At 38.7% G+C, this 6,787-nt stretch overlaps 1 long non-coding RNA gene across 1 annotated transcript; it reads left to right on the top strand.

The window, feature by feature from the left end:
• Positions 1-1,345: 1,345 nt before the first annotated feature.
• LOC145722669 (uncharacterized) lies at positions 1,346-3,932 on the top strand. Its single transcript, XR_014147109.1, has 2 exons — positions 1,346-1,588; positions 2,598-3,932. It is a non-coding gene; the product is annotated as an uncharacterized LOC145722669 (long non-coding RNA).
• Positions 3,933-6,787: the final 2,855 nt, after the last annotated feature.

Raw genomic sequence — 6,787 nt, 5'->3', positions numbered from 1 at the left:
CTCTCTCCCTCCCACTCGTGCTGTCTCTCTATCAAATAAATAAAATAAAGTAAAATAAAATAAATAAAAGCTGTTTGGCAGTTCCTCAAAAAGTTAAACATAAAGTTACCAAATGAACCAGCAGTTCTACTTCAAGAGAAATACCTTCCACATACTTCCACACAGAATCTATACATGAATGCTTATAAGCAGTATTAGTTATTAGTAGCCAGAAAGCAGAAACAATGCAAATGTCCATTAATTGATGAATGGACAAAGAAAGTGTGGTATATACAAACAATGGAATTTTAGTTGGCCATAAAGAATGAAGTACTGATGCATGCTACAATACTGAGGGACCTTGCCAACATATGCTAAATGAAAGAAGCCAGTCACAAAAGACTGTAACATTGTATGATTTCATTTACGTGAAGTATCCAGCATAGGCAAATCCATAGAGACAAAAAATAGATTTGTGGTTGCATAGGGTTGGGGAAAAAATGGAAAGTAACTTCTCTGGGGTGATGAAAATGTTCTTAAGTTGGTTGTGATGTGGTTGCAAAATTCTATGAATACAGTGATTTGGACACTTTAAATGTATAACATTTTTTATCATTAGGGAACTACAAATCAAATAGGAGTCAACCAACTGTATATCTCAAAGATTTTTTCTTAAAAAAAAAAAACAAAAACACCGCTGAAACCATTAGAATTTAGTGTTTTCTGAAACTCTAGAAATCTTTTTGATTCAGCTAGAGAACATTCAGAGAATACTGGACGCCTGACTGAAGACAAATGGAAATAATTACAACCCAAGTGTGGAAAGACTAAAATATATTAAAATCTGAAGGGCTGCCATTTGCGTTATGTGTCAGGTGATGTGCCATCCTAATTTTACCACTGACTGAGCTGTATTAGAGTCACAGGACCAGAAAATGTCAGTGCTCTGATTTCCCCTGAGGTCTCTCCTCTAGCTTCAGCTTGGCTGCGGAAAGTAAGGAGTTGTAGCCAAAAAGGGTAATGGGTGAGAGAATCCAGTGCTACAAGTGTTTCCTGAATGAACCCTGGTAGAGAGGAAGAGGGAGGCAGAAAACTTTCAAGTTATCACTTTTGTACCCTTGTGAAGAAACACTCATATTTATGGAGAAATGATTCTATGTCATTTTACGATGTTACTAAAATCAAAAAGAGAAAATATTTCCAACTTTGGAAAATCGTACCCCACACCAGCGACTTCTTTCAAACTCGGGGCTTCATCCTCCGCCTTCCCTGACGTAGAGTTCTTCGGAACTACCCGTTTTCTGACTATCTTTCAAGAGAGCAATTCGCGCGACACTTGGACAGCGAACACCAGCCAGGAGACTGCGCGCTGGGGAAACTCGAGCCTCAGCCTCTGCGCGTGCGCACCGCTTCTCTTTCCGCCTCCGCTTGGAAACCTCAGCTCGGAGGTCGGTGGGTCGTGGGAGGCGGCTTCTTTTTGTACAGTGTGTCGTTTGTTGAGTCGGGTTTCCAGAGTTTCCACGCCACCTGTGAAGGTCCGCCGCGGTGGCCCACGGCTCCGCGCCTCCGCGGTTGGCCGTCGCCATGACAGCGACCGCTGGGGGCCCTGGTAAGCGCGGATCCCGCGTCTGTGGGTCCCTGAAGGGCTGCACACGATTGGCTCGCAGCCCTACACTTTCTCTGGCCTGCGGCCTATAGTTGGAGCGCTTTGAGAGACTCCCCTGGCAGCACCACTCCCAGTTGCTGATGGGGGTCTGCATTCTCAGAGCGCGCACCATGGACTGGCCTAGAATGTTGGTTCCTCGCGTGGGTGTTAAGAGAAAAGCCAGTGAGGCGGCCAAGAATAGCAAGAATATTGGGCCCTTTTTAACAAGGAATTCTTTTTTAGGGTAGTTTTGGGTTCATAGGGTAATTGACCTGGAAGACAGATTCTCCATATACCACTTACCTGAACACATGTAGAGCCTCCCCATTATCAACAGTTCCTATTCTTGGGCATCTACGTTGACACATCATAATCAAAGTATCCATATTTTACTTTTGGGTTCACTGTTGGTGGTGTACGTTCTTCTGATTTAGACAAGTGTATAATGCCTTGTATCCCTCATTATGGTATCATACAAAATAGTTCCACTGATCCCCAAATCCTCTGTGCTCCACTTATTCACACCCACCTCCTACAACCACTGATCATTGTTTTGTCTTTTCCAGAATGTCGTGTAGTTGGAATCATACAGTATGTAGCCTTTTCAAATTGACTTCTTTCACTTAATAGTATGCATTTAAGGTTCTTCCATGACTTGAGAGCTCATTTCTTTTTAGCACTGAGTAATACTCCTGGTCAGTTGTCTGGATGTAGCAATGTTTATTTATCTATTTATCTATTCACCCATTGAAAGACATCTTGGTTGCTTCTAATTTTTGGCAGTTATGAATAAAGCCGATGTAAACATCTATGTGCAGGTTTTTGTATGGACTTAAGTTTTCAAGTCCATACAAAATATCGGGTAAATATCAAGGAGCACAATTGTTGGATTGTATGGTAAGAGTATGTTTAGTTTTATAAGAAACTGCCTAACTTTTAAAGTGGGTGTACCATTTTGCATTCCCCCCAACAGTGAATGAAAGTTCCTCTTGCTCCACTCTCACCAGCATTCGGTGTTGTCAGTGTTCCAGATTTTGGCCATTCTAATAGGTGGGTTGTTGTACCTCATTATTCTTTTGTGTTTCTCTGATGACATATTATGTGGAGCACTTTTTCAAATGCTTGACATTTCTTTATATTTGGTGATAAAGTCATTGGTCCATTTTTAAAGTAAAGTTTATTTTCTTATTGTTTGAGTTTTAAGTATTAATATTTTGGATAACAGTCCAATATCAGATGTGCCTTTTGCAAATATTTTCTGCCAGTCTTTGGCTTGTCTTCTCATTTTCTTGATAGTGACTTTTGTAGAGCAAAAGTTTTTTCATTTTAATGAGGTCTAGCTTACCTATTATGTCTTTTATGGATGGTGCCTTTGGTGTTGTATCTAAAAAGTCATCACCATACCCAAGGTCATCTAGGTTTTCTCCTATATTATCTTATAGGAGTTTTATAGTTTTGCATTTAATTTTTGTGAAGGATGCAAGATCTGTTTCTAGATTCATTGTTTTCCATGTGGATGTCCAGTTGTTCAGCATCATTGTTACAAAGATTATCTTTACTCCATTGTATTGCCTTTGTTCCTTTGTCAAAGATAAGTTGACTCTGTATTTACAGGGTGTTTACTTCAGGGCTGTCTGTTCTATTCCATTGATCTATGTGTCTGTTTTTTTCACCAATACTGCCCTGACTTAATTACTGTAGCTTTATAGTAAGTCTTGATGTTGGGTAGTGTCACTTCTTTGTTATTCTCCCTCAGGATTGTGTTGGCTATTCTGGTTTTTAGGCCCTCCATATAAACTTTTGAATCAGTTTGTCAATATCTATAAAATAGCTTAGTGGGATTTTGATTGTGATTGCTTGAATCTGTACATCAAGTTGGAAGAACTGACATCTTGACAATATTGAGTCTTTCTATCCATGAACATGGAATATCTCCATTTAATTCTTTGATTTCATTTATCAGAGTTTTGTGGTTTTCTTTTTATAGGTCTTAGACATATTTTGTTAGGTTTATACCTAAGTATTTTTGGGTTTTTGGGTGCTAATGTAAATGGTATAGTGTTTTTCATTTCAAATTCCACTTGTTTTTTGCTGGTAAGTAGAAAAACAATTGACTTTTATATATTAACCTTGTATCCTTCAATCTTGCAACAATCACTTATTAATTCTGGGAGTTTTTGTGTAGATTCTTTCAGATTCTTTGCATATATAATCATGTCATCTGTGAACAAAGACTTTTATATCTTCTTCCCCAATCTGTATACTTTTTATTTACTTTTATTGTCTTGGTGCATAACTAGTACTTCTAGTATGATGTTGAAAAGGAGTGGGTGAGGGGGTAGACTGTTACATCTTGAGGTCCTGGTTGAAAGTGACATTTACCTGATCTGTAATTTCATTCGATCAAATGGGGAGTAGTTTTGGTCAGTCCGATTTCTCTTGGAATTGGGTGAGAGTGAGAAATGAAGACAAAGGGATGTGGTCAAGAATTATTCCAGCTTTTTGTTATACAATTTTCAGAAGCTGGTAATTAGTGTGTCCCTGTCCTTTCACCCCAGAGTTAGAGGTGTTTTAAACCAGGCATTCTACTCCAGAAGGTTACATTATCTTTTTTTTTTAAAGATTTATTTATTTATTTGAGAGATATCAAGGGGGCTGGAGAGGGAGAGGGAGAGAATCTTAAGCAGATTCCCTGCTGAGCAAGGAGCTGGATGCGGGGCTCGATCCCAGGACCCTGAGATCATGACCCGAGCCGAAATCAAGAGGCAGATGTTTTACTGAGCTCCCCAGGGGCCCTAACTGACTGAGCCACCCAGGGGCCTCCAGAGGGTTACAGTATCTTTTACATAAACCTAAGTAGTCACATTAGACAGCTTTGGTGACGTATTCTTTTTTCAGCCTAAGTTTTTTCCTGATTGTAAACATAATATATGCTCATTATAGAACATTTGTAAAATACATTGAAGTAGGAAAAAAAGTCCACACAATGCCAATAGTAACTTTTTGATATATTTTCTAATGTGACTGGTAAAATAAAATGGAATAACTTATGTCAAGGGGTTTTAAAATGGAGCCAGAAGGCCATTAAGGAGGAGGGCCTTATGCACATTCTCATCACGTAGAACCCTGAACTTTTGAACTGGGCTAAACTGCAAATATTCCAAGGACTCTGCACGAATACCTGCAACTTACTGCAGTAACAGACTTTTTCTTAGTGATAGCCTTAGCAACCAGTTATGTTTAGCTAAGATTAATTTTCTGCCATCAAGACCAATTAAAATTTTTTGTAAACAATATATAGAAGCTTTTTTTTTTTTTTGTCTTTAAAAACCCCTGGCTTTGAGTTTTTTAAAAAACTCCCCAAATTGCAGTTTTCACACCCCAACTAAATGCTTTTATTTCAGCTCTGCCTCTTCTCTTGATTGACACTAACAGTCCTGACTTTTAAGAACATGGTATACACGCCACCATATACTATATATCTCTTTTTTGGTTTTCTCCAACTTTTTTTAATATACAAACTACTTTTTTAGAGCATTAGTTTTTAGTTGCTAGAACAGCACAAACTTATTATCTTATAGTTCTGTAGGTCAGAAGTCTGAAATGGTCTCACCTAAAATCAAAGTGGCAGCATGACTGCATTCCTTCTGGAAGCTCTAGGAGAGATCAGTGTTTTTGCCTTTACCATCCTCTGGAGACTGCTTGAGTTCCTTGGCTCATGGTCTCTTCCTCCATTTCAGAGGCAGCAATGGCTGGTTCAGTCTTTTTCACATTGTATCACTCTGACACAGACTCTCCTGCCTTTCTCTTTCACTTATAAGGATCTTGTGATTCAGTGGGGCCACCTGGGTAATCCCAGCTCATCTCCCCACCTCAAAGTCAGCTGAGTAGCAACCGTAATTCTGTTTGTCACCTTAATTACCCTTGCTATGTAATATAACATATTCACAGTTTACAGGAATTAGGATGTGGACATCTTTGGGTGGGGGTCATTATTCTTCCTGCCACAGTACCCATACAAATTGTTCTCCATTGTGCTTTTTTCCCAATTAACATATCTTTAAGATTGTATCAATATATACAGATTTGCCTCATTCTTTTTAATGGCTGCATAATGTTCCTTTGCATGGATATACCATAATTTATTTAATGAATCCACTGTTGATGGATATTTAGGTTATTTTCACTCTTGCTATTACAAACAATGTGATAGCAAATATCTTTGCATCAAATGTGTCATTTCCCACATATAAGCGTATCTGTCTATGGGATAAGTTTATGAAAGTGGAATTTCTGGGTCAAAGGGTAAATGTGTTTTTTTAACTTTTTCTTTTTAAAAAATCTTTATATACACATTTAATACAATCCCTATCAAAATACCATCAACTTTTTTCAAGGGGATGGAACAAAAATCCTAAAATTTGTATGGAACCAGAAAAGACCCTGAATAGCCAGAGGAATGTTGAAAAAGAAAAGCAAACCTGGTGGCATCACAATTCCAGACTTCAGGCTCTATTACAAAGCTATAATCATCGAGACAGTATGGTACTGGCATAAAAACAGACACGTAGATCAATGGAACAGAACAGAGAGCCCAGAAATGGACCCTCAACTCTATGGTCAACTAATCTTCGACAAAGCAGGAAAGAATGTCCAATGGAAAAAAGACAGTCTCTTCAACAAATGGTGTTGGAAAATTGGACAGCCACATGCAGAAGAATGAAACTGGATCATTTCCTTACACCACACACGAAAATGGATGAAGGACCTAGATGTGAGACAGGAGTCCATCAAAATCCTAGAGGAGAACACAGGCAGCAACCTCTTCAACCTCAGCCGCAGCAACTTCTTCCTAGAAACATCGCCAAAGGCAAGGGAAGCAAGAACAAAAATGAACTATAGGAACTTCATCAAGATAAAAAGCTTTTGCACAGCAAAGGAAACAGTCAACAAAACCAAAAGACAACCGACAGAATGGGAGAAGATATTTGCAAATGACATATCGGATAAAGGGCTAGTATCCAAAATCTATAAAGAACTTATCAAACTCAACACCCAAAGAACAAATAACCCAATCAAGAAATGGGCAGAAGACATGAACAGACACTTTTCCAAAGAAGACATCCAAATGGCCAACAGACACATGAAAAAGTGCTCAACATC

The sequence above is a fragment of the Leptonychotes weddellii genome, chromosome 7 (assembly GCF_054177405.1).
Source record: "Leptonychotes weddellii isolate Sample4059 chromosome 7, ASM5417740v2, whole genome shotgun sequence".
Lineage (NCBI taxonomy): Eukaryota > Metazoa > Chordata > Mammalia > Carnivora > Phocidae > Leptonychotes > Leptonychotes weddellii.
The sequence above is the reverse complement of the archived record's forward strand: the minus strand, read 5'-3'. Positions and strand labels throughout refer to the sequence as shown.